Below are 15,389 nucleotides of genomic sequence, written 5' to 3'. Positions count from 1 at the left end.
CTTTCTATATTCTAGATACTAGTTCTTTGTCAAATATGTTGGTTTGCAAATATTTTCTTTTAGTCCATAGCTTGTCTTTTTATCCTCTTAATAGAGTCTTTCCCAGAGCAAACATTTTAAATTTTAATGAGATTCAATTTTTCCTTTTATTAATTGTGCTTTTGGTGTCACGTCCACAGACTCCTCACCCAGCGTTAGGTCCTGGAAATTTCCTCCTCTGTTTTTCCTAAAAGTTTTATAGTTTTCTGTTTTACGATTAAGTGTGTGACCAATTTTGAACTAATTTTTGTGTAAAGTGTGAGACTTAGATCAAGGTTCTTTTTTTTTTTTTTTTTTTTGCTTATGATGTCTAATTGCTGCTGCACATTTTTGTTGAAAAGATTATCTTCCTCTATTTAATTGCTTTTGCACTTTTGTCAGAAAGTCAGTATTTTCCTCTGAGAATATTCTTACCACACAAGTGGTAATTTAATTTATTCATCCCCTAAAGAATTGAGTTGGGTATTTGAATTTCTGACTATCTGATTGTAGCTTTTTCCTTGCCTTGATCACTGTCCTTCATCTTCTTCCACGTACACCAGACCCATGCATCCTGTGGAACGGTCATGATGACGTGGCCCATAACGTACCAGCCAAACTGAGGCTGGCAGATGTGCTCCTTATTACAGCCTCTGAACTTCTTAGTTCTTTTGCTATCACCCAAGATGCCTCCCTTGTGTGCTTGTTTGAGAAGTACCTGAGTAGGAAATCAGAGGGAACCTGGGGCTGGAACATCGAGGCAGGATGGATTTATCAAGACATTTCTATCAGCACTATTCTAAAAATAGAGCTAAGGTGGTGCATCCACACCTCTTCCTCTTCCAAACAATTTTAAAGAAACTGCCTAAGTGAGTTATTCTCTCTTTGCCCTCCTTTCCATCCCTGCCCGTTGGCTACTCTTTTCTGCTCTCCTCTGGAAGGGACTTCTGAAGACTTTATCATGCAGTCTCTCTTGACTTCTGACTTCTGGCTGGATTCAGCCCATGGGAGGACCTCGTAGAAGATGGGAGATTGGGAGGAAGTATTCCTTCTGCTCCTCCTTGATTCTACACAGGTTTATTAGCATCTGTGTTCTATAATTACAATTTCTTGATGATGGCTCCAGCTCTCAACGCTTTCCTCCTCTTGCCCCTTGGCCCTGGGGTTCCTGCTGTTGCTGCTCCTTGGATGCTGAAGCAATCCATGTTGGTTCCGTTAACCTGCTCACACCTCTGTAAATGGTCTCTTAATTAGAACTATCATCAAAACTCCCAGCTTGGTGTGCCAGCTGTTTCCTGCTAGGACCCTGTCTGATAATACTTTCCAAAGGTGCTAAACTACTTATTTTATCAAAAACTACTTGAGAGGCTCCTGACTAAATTCCAGACACTAGGGATAGGTAAGTGGATACACAATTGAATAGGAGAGTAGTAAGTAAGTAAGTAGTGATATAAAGAAAAATTTTAGAATAGAAAAATATATAGCTCTCCATTATCCATGAAAGAAAAAATTGATGTTAGATTTCATTAAAATGAAAAACTTCTTCTCTGTAAAAGACACTGTTAAAAGAATGAAAAGAAAAGCCACAGTCTGGGAGAAAATCTTTGCAAAACAAATATCTGATAAAGGACTGGTATCCAAAATATAAAAAGGGCTGTTAAAACTCAACAATAAGAAAACAAACAACCTAATTTAAAAATCAGCAAAAGATCTGAATAGGCACCTGACCAAAGAAGATATACAGATGGCAAGTAAGTATATGAAAAGATATTTAACATCATATTTCATTAAGGAATTGCAAATTAAAACAACAATGAGATACCAGTACACCTGTTAGAGTAGTCAAAATCCATTCCATACAGAGCAACAGGAACTCTCATTGGTTTCTTATAGGAATGCAAAACCGTTTAGCCATTTTGGAAGACAGTTTGGCAGTTTCTTACAAAGTTACATGTAGTGTTATTTTACAATTCAGCAATCACACTGCTAGGTACTTACCCAAATGAGTTGAAAACTTATGTCCACATGAAAACCTAAACACAAATGATTATAGCAGCTTTATTCATAATTTCCAAAACGTGGAAGCAACCAAGATGTCTTTCAAAAGATGAATGGATAAACAAACTGAGGTCCATCCACACACTGAAATATTATTCAGCCATAGAAAGAAATGAGGAGGAAAAGACATGGAGAAACCTTAAGCGCATATTGCTGAGTGAAAGAAGCCAACCAGAAAAGGCTACATACTGTCTTATCCCAATTATATGACATTCTGAAAAAGGCAAATCTATGAAGACGGTAAAAAGATGAGTGGTTGCCAAGGGTTAGGAGGAGAGAGGGAGGGATGAATATATGAAACACAGGACATTTTTAGGGTAATCAAACTACCTGAATGATACTGTAATGGTGGATATATACATTGTGCATTTGTCAAACCTATAGAACTGTATAACACACAGAGTGACCCCTATGTGAACTGTGCATTTTAGTTACTAATAACGTATCAATATTGGTTCATCAATTGTAACAAATATACCGGCTAAAGCAAGATGTTAATAATAGGGAAAACTGAAATGGGGACAGAAATGGTGTATGGGAACAATGTCCGATTTTGCTGTAAACCTAAAACTCTCCTAAAAAATAAAGTCTATTAAAAAAAACAACTCTTTTTTTTTTTTTTTTTTTTTTATTGCAGTAACATTGGTTTATAACATTGCAAAAATTTCAGGTGTACATCATTGTACTTCTATTTCTGCATGGACTACATCATGTTCACCACCAAAATACTAATTACAACCCATCACCACACACATGTACCGAATTATCCCTTTCACCCTCCACCCTCCCCCCTTCCCCTCTGGTAACCACCAATCCAATCTCTGTCCCTATGTGTTTGTTTATTGTTGTTATTATCTACTACTTAATGAAGGAAATCATACGGTATTTGACCTTCTCCCTCTGACTTATTTCACTTTGCATTATACCCTCAATGTCCATCCATGTTGTCACAAATGGCTGGATTTCGTCGTTTCTTATGGCTGAGTAGTATTCCATTGTGTATATATACCACAGCTTCTTTATCCATTCGTCCCTTGATGGGCACTTAGGTTGCTTCCAAGTCTTCTAGAAGAAAACATAGGCAGTACGCTCTTCGACATCGGTCTTAGCAACATCTTTTCAAACACCACATCTGACCGGGCAAGAGAAACAATAGAAAAAATAAACAAATGGGACTACATCAAACTAAAAAGCTTCTGCACAGCAAAGGAAACCATCAACAAAACGAAAAGACAACCTAACAATTGGGAGAAGATATTTGCAAACCATACATCTGATAAGGGCTTAATCTCCAAAATATATAAAGAACTCATGCATCTCAACAACAAAAAAACTACCAACCCAATTAAAAAATGGGCAAAAGACCTGAACAGACATTTCTCCAAAGAAGATATACAGATGGCCAACAGACACATGAAAAGATGTTCAAAATCACTAACTATCAGGGAAATGCAAATCAAAACTACAATGAGATGTCACCTCACGCCTGTCAGAATGGCTATAATTAACAAGACAGGAAACAACATGTGTTGGAGAGGATGTGGAGAGAAGGGAACTCTCATACACTGCTGGTGGGAGTGCAAACTGGTGCAGCCACTATGGAAAACAGTATGGAGATTCCTCAAAAAATCAACGATAGAACTACCATATGATCCAGCTATTCCACTGTTGGGTATTTATCCAAAGAACTTGAAAACACCAATTTGCAAAGGTACATGCACCCCTGTGTTCATTGCAGCCTTATTCACAATAGCCAAAAAAAACAACTCTTGACTTTTGAAGCTTATAATATATCCAGAGAGAAAGAACCATGCAAAAGATGATAGTATAATGTAATAATGGTTATAATAAAGTATGAAGTACTTTCATAAAATATGAAGTTCTTTAGTAAAATAAGAGAGAATAGCAGAATCAGGAAAAGCTACAAGATGGAGAATACTTGAAGAATTAAGTGGCATTTCATCTTATTGAACGACTGAATGAAAACTTTTACTTATTGAGAATCTATCATCGTTATGAACTATTCTTAGATGCTTAAAAAAATTCTTTTTTTTTATTTAGTCCTTAAACAAGGCTGTGAGAGAAGCATTATCCGCTTTTTACAGATGAGGGATCTAAAGTTCCTAGAGGTTACTTAACTTGCCCAAGTTCACACAGGATGTAAATGAATGAACATAAATTTGAACACAGGTCTTCTGACCCTAAACCATCTCATCAAAGTTACCCATAGGAAGAAATGCCAAGGAAGGAATGAGGCTGAATGAGAACCTACTCCAGACGCCAGGTCTTTTGACAACAATGTTATTTTAATAGTGAGTAAAAATCAAAATATTCTGTGTTGCTTACAGACACAATTTCTTTTTTTTTTTTTGGTGAATCTAGTAAACATGGCCATGAAAGGCAGTTTTACATTGTCAATTTTCTTTTTTTGATAGTATATTTACCTTTAATGGCCAGGTTTAAAGAAAAAAATAATCCATAGATGTAAATATCATCTATTAGAGATAAATGTATTTATTGTCAAGATTTAGGAGAAAAAGACGAAGAAAAAGACTATAATCTCAAGTCCCTTGAAAAGATATTGAAATTAAACATGATGATAAGAAATAAGTTTTTCCATGTGGATGAGATATTTGTCTCAGTCAACTGCGATGTAAGTTAAACCTCTGACTATACTGTGCATGAAATGGTTAAAAGTTAGGAAAACTCCCCATTCCCTATATTTGCCTCTCTAACTTACACTAATGTTTCAGCTCTGTGTTAAGACATTAGTTCTTCCAAAAAGTTTTCCTTGACACCCAAAATCCCGGTTAGGTCTTCCTTCTCTGTGCTCCCATAATACTGTTAGAACTACCTGTTTAATTGCCCTCACTCTTCTCTGGATTTCGGAAGCACAGGAACTGTGTTTGTTTTCCTAGTGTCTAACCCAGTCTCTAGTAGATACTATACACTTAAGGTTTTAAATACACAAATAAATGAACAAACACATAGAGCAGGTAGCCAGCATTTTGCATTTGCAGAAAAACTTTTCATCCTCCCTTTTTTGCCTGATACATGATTTTTTGTAAGCTACGGTGATTTTAACACACACACAGAGAACACTTATTGATTTCGGCCAGGAGGAGCAGAAACTAAACACTATATACTGTCAACGATAAATTTCTCAAACAGTATAATAATAATATTTCAACAATCTGCATAAATCTAGGAATAGTACATAAGAGAAAATACTGAACACTGCAAAACCATCCATCCCCATGTGTTAATAATTGGTCTTGCATCCCTTTCTATTTAGGCTCACCACACATGCCCTACACACTTCAGCTATGACTAAAATGTCTCGTAAGCTACTGGTTCTTGCTTCTATATTAGTTTTACCTATTCTCACTTGGTTTTATTCTTTTTATTAAATAATAAAGCAAATACCCATCACAGTCACCCACTTTTGCCCTTTGTATCTTGTGTGACACCTCAGGTAACACCTGTCACCAGAGTGTCTAGGTTAAGTTCTTTGAGCACCATTCTCTTTTGACTTTTTTCTTCCTCTTTTCTCTTTGTTCCTAGATACCTCATATAGAATACATAAGGACATACATACATTCTATGTATGTATCAATTATTTTTGTGGTCCTCTGTAATTAACAGAAAAGATGACTAACAATGGCTACTAAATAAATAGGATTTTTTTTTTTTTCCACAACAAATCTAGGGGGAGACTGCTGTTTGCATTGGGTCAGAGAGTGCATAATATCAGGAAATCCTGTGATAATTTAGAATTTCCCCTGGTTACCTCATGGTCTCAAAGTGGCTGTCAGAGCTCCTAACATCATGTCTGGGTTCAAACCAAGAAGAAAGAGAAGAGTAAAGAGATGTGGTACCAAATGTATTTCTTCTTTTGATCTTTTTCCTTTCCGGAAATGTCTTCCCCAACCACACCCCACCAGACTCATTTTAAGACTCACTGGTCAGATTGGGGATGGGGTATCATGACTGGTCTAAGCCAGTGGTTTTCAATCAGGGAAAACTTTGCCACCCAGAAGACATTTGACAAGGCTTGACATTTTTGTTTCTACAGCTGGGAGATGCACGCTACTGCCATCTAGTGGGTAAAGTCAAGGGATGCTGGTAAACATCCTACAATGTACAGGACAGCCCCCAACAATAAATAATTATTCTGCCCATAATGAAAATAGTGCCCAAGTTATGAAACTCTAATCTAAGTCAATCCCTGGATGCTGGACATAATGCACCCCCCCAAAAATTGGGGTTATATAAGCAAGGAATGGCGGGAAGGGAAATCAGTTGAATGTTTACCACCATCCAGAACTTCTCCCAAAATACTGAAGACATTGCTGAGTGTCAGAGTTCATTTTAGGCAAGATGTTAGAAGACAGTGGTCCTGATTTTTAATTGGTCTGTATTCTTTTTCATTACGAAAAGATAAAAGAGAGCCAGCCCTGATGGCCTATCAGTTAAAGTTCAGCACGTTCCACTTTGGTGGCCATGGTTCATTTCCGGTCGTGGAACCACACCACCAGTCTGTCAGCTGCCATGCTATGGCAGTGGCTCACATAGAAGAACCAGTAGAACTTACAACTATACACAACTATGTATTGGGGCTTTGGAGGGGGAAAAGGGAAGAAAAAAGGAGGAAGATTGGCAACAGATGTTAGCTTAGGACGAATCTTCCTCTGCAAAAAAAATAAAGAAAGAAAAGATAAAAGTTTTGGAAGAGCTTCTGATCACTTTCCAGCCCAACCACTTTATTTATCCATTTTGTACTTCAGTGTAAAGGGAAAATTTAAAAATTTTGCATAAGCTTGAAATAAACACTGGAATTATATTTATATTAATTAGAAACATAATGTTACTACCTAATCTGAATCATTATCTTCCTCAAGACTCAATATCTATTCTCCCACTTGTGTGTTTTCTTCTCTTTATCATCAGTCTCTGAGACTATGCTCCTACAACAATAAATGTAAAAGTGAGGATTTTAAATAGATTATTATAGTACACATACAGTGATAACTCATTTTTGAATCACTGGGAAACCACATGTATATAATATTTTCAAGGAGTTTCCATATATATTAGCTCTAGTTACCCTAGAGATGGGGGTGTTATTATCTCTTTTTTTATACATGAGGAAACTCAGGCTTGGAGGAATTAAATGGTTTGTTCAGTGTCTCAAGGTTAGACAGTAGCTGTACCCAGGACTTCTCCCTTGAAACTAATACTTTTCTCCATTTGTGTTCTCGATTACTCAATGAGGGAAAATTAAACAGTATATGACAATTATGGTGTTTAGGGGAATTTAATCCTAGAGAACTAAAACTGTTATAAAAATATCCCTAATTATTCTTTGTGTTAGTTACAGGATTTTTTTAAATTAATTTATTGTCTGTTTCTTTATTCTTATCCCCATATCTCGCTCCTTTTTTCTCTACTTCCACAGGCACCAACCATTGTCATGCATTAAATGTTTATCTCTAATTACATATTTTTGTGATTTCTTTAATTTTTGACATTTATTATCAGAATTAAACGCAAGTCAATTGCCTTTCGTTCAACGAGACTCTTGTTGAACCCAAAGATGAGTTACTTTGGACTAAATTAAGAATTTCTGTTCCCTTGGATTAAGTTTAGGAGATCAGCACTTCTTACCACTAGCATCTGCATGTCATTTTCTCCACTTTGCACTTCTTTTCATAAAATAATAATGGCATGATTAAATGAAATATTAAATTAATTGCAAAATACAAGTATAAAAACGGTAAATCTGTCATCACCACCACCATCTCACACAGACATACATGCGTGTGTGTGTGCACACACACAAATACAGTTGCAACTCTTTCAATGGCTTCCCATTGCTTTTAGGATAAAGACTAGGCTTCTTATGGAGGCTGGTAAGACCTAGTATGTCCTGGCTTCTACTCAGCTCTCTATTTTTGGGGGGCACCATCTTTCTGTTTTCCAACCACGCTGGCCTCCTACAATCCCCACTTCTTACTATGCTCCCTCCTGCCTCAAGAACCTTGTACTTCCTAGGCGTAAATACTATCTTTTCTCATCCCATCCTTGTTAACTTTAAGAATCCTGCAGATATCAGCTCAAATACCGCAACAGATGCTTTTAACACTAGATACCTCTGCACTATAGTACATACCAAAGTGGTGATTTTACATTAGTTTTAAGTGATTTTCAGTTAATAGTAGTCACCTCCTCTAGAGCACAAACTGATTGTTGGCAGAAACAATTTCTTTTTCTTTTTCTTTTTTTTTTTTCGCCTTTCATTGTATTGCCATTGTCTGGTACAATATCTGACATTGAGTAAAATTACAACAACACATGATAGTCTGTGTTATATGTTAACTCAAAGTGTTTGTTGTTCACTTGCAAGGCATTTGGTGGGCATCAATCAACTACACTCAAATATCAAACATACTAGAATACTGCTGTGCCATATGCCATCTCAAGTTCTCTTTTCTGGCCCACTCCAACCTCTTGGGAAATGGATTCATTGTAGAGAAGCCATTAGGGCCATAACTACAGCAGCAAAGTTGCTTTACTTCAGGGCCCGGCGTGCTTCTGGTAAGATGTCCTTAGGGATGGAGCGATTCTACCATACCAAAATAGCTTCAACTGACAGGCAGCATTTTGGTTTCAGAGTGGTAATCACATGACGGGCTGAATGAACAGGATTTCTAAACACTATTGAAAGAATGGCATGGATGAGATCTAGGCAGTCTGAGACAGATCAACTGAGAGCAAAAACATACCAGAGGTCGGGAGAGCACCGTGGGCATGTCACGGACAGTTTTCTTGTGATACCTGGGATTTCTCTCTTAGATTCACTGGGATACTAGATTTAAAGAACCTCTTATCTAACACTCATCCTACACCTCCTTTAAGACCACTCGTGTCACCTGTATCTGCTGTTTGACGTATGTGCCTTTATTCTTCTTCATTCATGAACGAAAGATGAAGATTGCATGACTTCCCATAAGTTGAAGGTTAGTGTTATTTGTGTGTTAATTGCAACACACAAACAGCTCTGTGGATGAATGTTATCTAAGCAAAGCACTTTCATCCTCTGTTATTGAGTGGCATGCCTTTTTTTTTTTTAATTTAATGACATCTAATTGCACCTTTTGTTATCTTTGAATATATAGAAACACGGCTAATTCTACAAAAACATTAATGAATTATCTCTTATAGGACACCTCATATTTTGGAGAAATAATTGAGGTACTCAGCCAAGGATTATGTAGTTCTAGAAGTGATGGCTAAGTGGTTCCCTAAGCTAATCTTTTACTTACAAATGAAACTGGATGTTTATATATGTATGTGCTCATGGGGAGCAATAAGCCTCTGGAAGCTTAAATGTGAAGAGTATCAGTTGGGTCTTTGGTTTCAAGCAAGAGCAACTGATTCGCTAACTTATGAAAGAGGAATTTATAAAAGAATATGAGTGTGCTGGAGTAAGGAACTGAGCATGGGTAGAAGACTGGGAGTCCAGGTTTAGAAATAAGCAAGACACTTGGGAGCTGTGAAGGGGCAAGAAGCAAGAGGGAAAAAGCTGTAAAGATCGTTGCTCACACATCTTCATCTGGAGACCATCACTCTGCTGTCACTGAGACCTCTGCAGGGAATCATCTCCAAACCTCTTTCTTCCTGACTGGGCAGTCTGCCTAGAGGAATTGCCTGCAGTTGTAGTCTGCTGGAGATGGAAAAATGAGGGCTGCTCAGGCATTTCTCTTCATGTGATAATTGCAGGGCTTTTTGTGGCGACTAGATTGAGCTTCCTTACAGCAAAGTGGCCTCAGAGAAGTAAGCTCACTGACACGGCAGCTCAGGCTCCAACACAAGTGTTCCAGCTACCAAGGCAGAAGCTCCATCATCTTCCATCACCTAGCTTCAGAAATCACACATTCCTTTTGTCACATTATTTTAGTTACAAGCAAGCCACAAGCCTGATCAGATTCAAGGGGAGGGCAATTATATTTCACACCTTATAATGGAAGTGGCAAGGTCCTAGATGGTTTGGGGAAGAAGAGAGATAATGTGACAGCCATTTTTGGAAAAGACAATATGCCATGTGTGAGACCATACCACGTCATTTCATTCCATGTAACATCGTTTGGCGTATCCTCCAGGGAGTAACTACGCAAATTCACAAATGGTCATTGCTTTAAAAAAGAAAGTCATGGGGCAGGTCCCGTGGCGTAGCGGTTAAGTGAGCGCGCTGCACTGCTGGCGGTCCGGGTTCGGATCCTGGGCGCGCACCGATGCACTGCTTGTCAGGCCATTCTGTGGCGGCGTCCCTCATAAAGCGGAGGAAGATGGGCACGGATGATAGCTTAGGGCCAGTCTTCCTCAGCAAAAAGAGAAGGATTGGCATGGATGTTAGCTCAGGGATGATCTTCCTTACAAAAAAAAGAAAAGAAAGTCACGATTCCCTTATTCTGATTATTTTAATACAAGAAACATACAACCACCTTGGGCAATAGTTTTGGGGGTGCCAACAAGGCGTGTTCAATTTATTGGCATATTTACTTCATAGTTCAAAAGATCACGCTCAGGGCCGGCCCTGTGGCTTAGCGGTTAAGTGCGCACGCTTCGCTACTGGCAGCCCAGGTTTGGATCCCAGGCATGCACCGACGCACTGCTTCTCCAGCCATGCTGAGGCCGAGTCCCACATACAGCAACTAGAAGGATGTGCAGCTATGACATACAACTATCTACTGGGGGCTTTGGGGGAAAAATAAATAAATAAAATTAAAAAAAAAATTTTTTTTAAATTAAAAAAAAAAGATCACACTCAGAAAATGAGGGTTGAGATTAATTATGATTTTTTTTCTTTGTGAAAGTCACGGAACATTGCTAGCAAAGAAGTGGGAGAAGAAGAGATGTTTGTAAATATTTGCTGAGGGTTCATTATAATGTGGGAGCAGAGCGGTACAGCAGGAGCCAGAGAATTCTGAGTTCAAATCGAAGCTCCACCACTTATTAATTGACTCTGAAGATAGTAATTACCTTTTCTAAGCTGTAGTTTTTCATCAGTAGAATCTTATTACCACTTGCCTTACAGAGTTGCTATAAGGACTAGACATAATGCAGTTAAAGTGACAGACACTTAATAGGTGCATAAGAAATTGGAGAGACAGCTAGCATTAAACAACCTAATAGAAAGTGAAAAAAAATCAATGTTTCCAAATACTAAGGTAACTGGTAATGATAGGCTAGTCGATATGATTGAATGAATTTTCATTTTTTATCCATCTTTTTTGCTATAGGTGATATAGATCTTGTGGTGATTAAACCTGGGTTAAGCTAATTCTTAGCTCCAAACCGAAATGACTTTAAAAAATGAAATGGTCTGAAAAGAAATCCTTGCACTGGAGTTTGTGCACAAATCCTTGCACTGCTTCAGGCTGAGCTAGAAATACAGGAAGAAAAAGGGCTTTTAGTGTCTGGAAACTCAAAATGCAGTCAGGTGGAAATGATCCTTTCCTTAGCTTCAGTGGTAGAAACTTGGGATATTGACTCAGTAGCCAAAGTGATCCACCTTCCAAATCTTTTCTTTAGCCTTGACATGCAAACAATGCACCTTCTTGCAATTATTGCCACTGTTTTCCTTTTTGGCTTTGAAGACTGACTCAGACAAGGTCAGTGTCCACTAATTCTTCAGAATTAGTCAGGTTGCTTGATTCAAATCCCAGCCCTTCCGCTCACTCACTGCGGGGCTTGGCCAAGTCTTACCTTATCAGTTTGTTCATCTGTAAATAAGGATATCGATGGTTGCGATGAAAATGAAGTGAGATAATCAACATCTAGCACACATAAAGCACTCAATACGTATAAATACACAGTAGCTGCTGCTACTCTGAGGAGCTTGCAATGAATTTCTAACCAAGAAATCTTCCTTTCATGTGACAATGCATTAAGAAATGTCCTATGATAACAGAAATATTAGATCATTTCTAGCTCCTGCAAAGATAAATGGAATGATATTTCTTGCATGTGGTAAACTAAGTTACGGATTATATTCTTTAGATTCTTGTCTCACTGCAGATTATTAAATTCAATAGTGTCAGCCTTTTAAGTGGAAAGTTCATTTATTGACTATCTTTTTCTGTGAATACAGAAGTACGAATGGACCCAATGTAAAAGTAGGAAAAGTATCTGTCAATAGGAGCAGAGTAGAATGCAAAAAAATAGATACGAGAGAAAGGAAAGGAAAAGAAAATGATTTGAATATACCCGCACATCCAGAACTTCACTTTTTTTTTAGGCCTCGCCACAGAAGTCCATAGAAATTCAGGCTTAATGCCAAGCTGAGTCATCTACCAAACAACCCATCTGGAAAGATTGTTTTGTTTTGGCCAGTCTGATGGAAATAAACGTCTAGTCTCTTGCTTCTAACTGGAAACAATTATTGTCGTGTTCCATTTCTATGAACATTGTGACCGCTGGAAAGTTTGCGTTGTCATAATGCAAAACGACAATTGATCTCAAATGTTCAACTTTTATAGTACTTTAAATATCTTTATCCTAGTTTATCCAGCCTCTGTGTATTTTCTTTTTAAATTCTCCATGTTCAGTTCTCTACTTTAGTCTTTCTAACTTCATTACTATAGGGAAAAAAATATCAGAGAAACACAAAGTCTCTCTACTTAGTCATAGCAAAACTAACTTCTGTGTTAATTTTCAAAAGGAGAAGAAAAAAAGAAAAAAATGTACTGGTTTATCTCTTAACGGGATAAAAAATTGAAGTCACATCATAATTTGAAAGAGCAGAGAAAATACATGGCAAAATGAAAATGTAGGGCTCCTTGTCCAAAAACTATCAAAATTTCAAGAAGCTGAGAGCAGACCATTAAACCATACCCGGGGCTCTTCTGAATGGGAGGACAGGGAGTGGGGGGGCCTGTGTGACTGCACAGGATGTGTGCCCATGAAGCCGACCCTGAATGTAACTCTTTTATATTGTCTAAAAATAATCTATTCTTCTTCATCTACCCTAATACTCAGTTTAAGGAGGGGAAAAATGAACCTTAGTGCCATCTAGTGTGAATTTTAGTCTGGTCTGATAATCTGCTTTTGGACACTTCCTTATCTGTCTAGAAAAAAGAGCTTAGTTTCTCAGTTTCCCTCCCACTTCCCCTGGCTACTCTGTAAGTGTACTGGCAGGAAAGATGTCATTGTCCAGGGAAGAACTGAGGACCCCTGCCCGGTGTCCTCTGGAGCTTCTGTTTACTGATTAATATGTCTCATCTATTCGGGGGGATCTCGACATTGGAGACCAAAGTGTGTAGTTGGTTAACTCGGGATGTGAGAGCCTGGCTATTTGTTCCTAGAGGGACTGTCATTATTGGATTTTAAACAAGATAAGACTCGAAGTTATCTTTTTCTTCCAGTGTTTGGGAATTTGGGAGAAAGATCCAATTAACCAAAGACAAAATAAGGGGTTGTACTTTGCTCTACACCTAAGCTATGATTCTTGTGAAAATTATAACCTTGTCATGTATAATAGTTTTTCTAAGATTTTTTTTTTAATTTGTGAGTAAATATTGATTAATGTTTTGGGTGAGTTTTATGTCTTTTTCTGAGACAGAAAAATCAAACCAAAAAGCCCCACTTATGTTTAAAATCACAAATTTGACTTCCTATTTCAAGGAACGCTGCAGTAAAACCATTTATGAAGTGAAGGTTTTTTTAAGTGGACACAGTCAGGCCATTGTTTCTCTTCGTTTCTTGGTGTTTTGATGCATTCCATGGAAAAGACATATAAATGCATCCAATAGGGAAGACTTTATGCCCCACGAGGCTCATTATTGCTTATTTGTATTTTCAATCTTTCCCTTTACTGGTTCTTTCCCATATTCATTTAAAAGATTCAAGAATTTTCCATCTTGAAAAACAAAGCAAAGTGAAAACAAAAATAGTGTCTGGTTCAGCGACGCCCCTGGCGTCTGGCGCCACCATAACCATAAGCCATTATTCCAATTAAGTAATGGGTAGATCATCACAGGGGCTGTTTAATGAAAAATGATCTCAAAACAGAGCTGAGAGGAGGAACTTTCGATCCACTCCACTAGTCACTAAACCATCCTACTTCTGTGATTCTTTCTTAGAGGTGAATATATCCATGTAGGTGTTAGAGCCTCCCATGATCCCTGATCAAAGGGTGCAGATAGTGCCGTGTGGAGTGCAAAGGCTTCATAACTCAAATGTTTTATCAGAATTATTCACATTATGCAAAGAAGCAAAACGATAAATATGCTTAAAGATAGCGAAGAATACTATAACTTTCCTAAAATAAAATGCTGGCAAGAAAATTAGGAAATGTGAAATTAGTTTAAATTAAAAAAACCCTATGCCATTAAATATAGCGAGAGTTATTCTGCACCACACTAATATTGTTTTATATTTTTTGCATTAGCCAATTGCTCCTGAAAAATGAAGAAAATGCTAGAATGAAGAATGCCAAAATACTAAATGAAGAAATTTCTCTACTTGGGCAAGTGCACGTTTTCTGACAGAAGGCACAGAATTGGACTTTAATATTTTATGTAATATTCTGATATTGTGTAAAAACCTTATAAGTTTGTCTCTAAGGAGGTGTGGAGGGCACAGTAGTACAAACAGGCGTATCATTATTTGGTTGTGTTTTTTAACCATTTGGCTCCAATAATTCCATTGTTTTCCCCAAGAGAATCTGCTTTTTAAGCACTAACAGTATGTCAGCATACTTTTTCAGATATATATTAGCTATAGTATCTGGAAATATAACTTTTACATTAATTTCATGTGTGCAGATTCACAACTGATTTCAAAATTATTACTCATGGAAGTTTTCTGCCCTGGTTTCATTCAACTTTTGATCTTTACCGCCATCTAGCGATGACTTTAGAAACTTCCTGTTAGTGTATACAAAGAACTGTTTAGGTATAAGAAAATGTAAAAGAACTGGAAAGCATGTTCTATCTCTTCACAGAGTTTATAGTGTAGCCCATGAGACATAAGCCATGGGCATGAAAAGTATGGAAAAACACTTTTAAAGGAATAATATAGAACACAAATTATCAACAATGGGGAAAAGCTAATGTGTACACTATACGCGTAATGCAGTAATGACTTTGTATAATATTATGTTTATTATTTTTATTTGAAGTGAGGCTTTAGAAAGCTAGCATCTGTTTTCCCTAATTCAGTTGTACATCGCATGAGGTTAATGGAGTGTAGATTTTTAGAAACCACATGAATCATTCCTTCTCACTTCTTGTCCATACCTCCTGACAGAG

The sequence above is a fragment of the Ceratotherium simum genome, chromosome 20 (genome assembly GCF_057802395.1).
Source record: "Ceratotherium simum simum isolate JZ-2026a chromosome 20, ASM5780239v1, whole genome shotgun sequence".
NCBI lineage: Eukaryota > Metazoa > Chordata > Mammalia > Perissodactyla > Rhinocerotidae > Ceratotherium > Ceratotherium simum.
The sequence above is the reverse complement of the archived record's forward strand: the minus strand, read 5'-3'. Positions refer to the sequence as shown.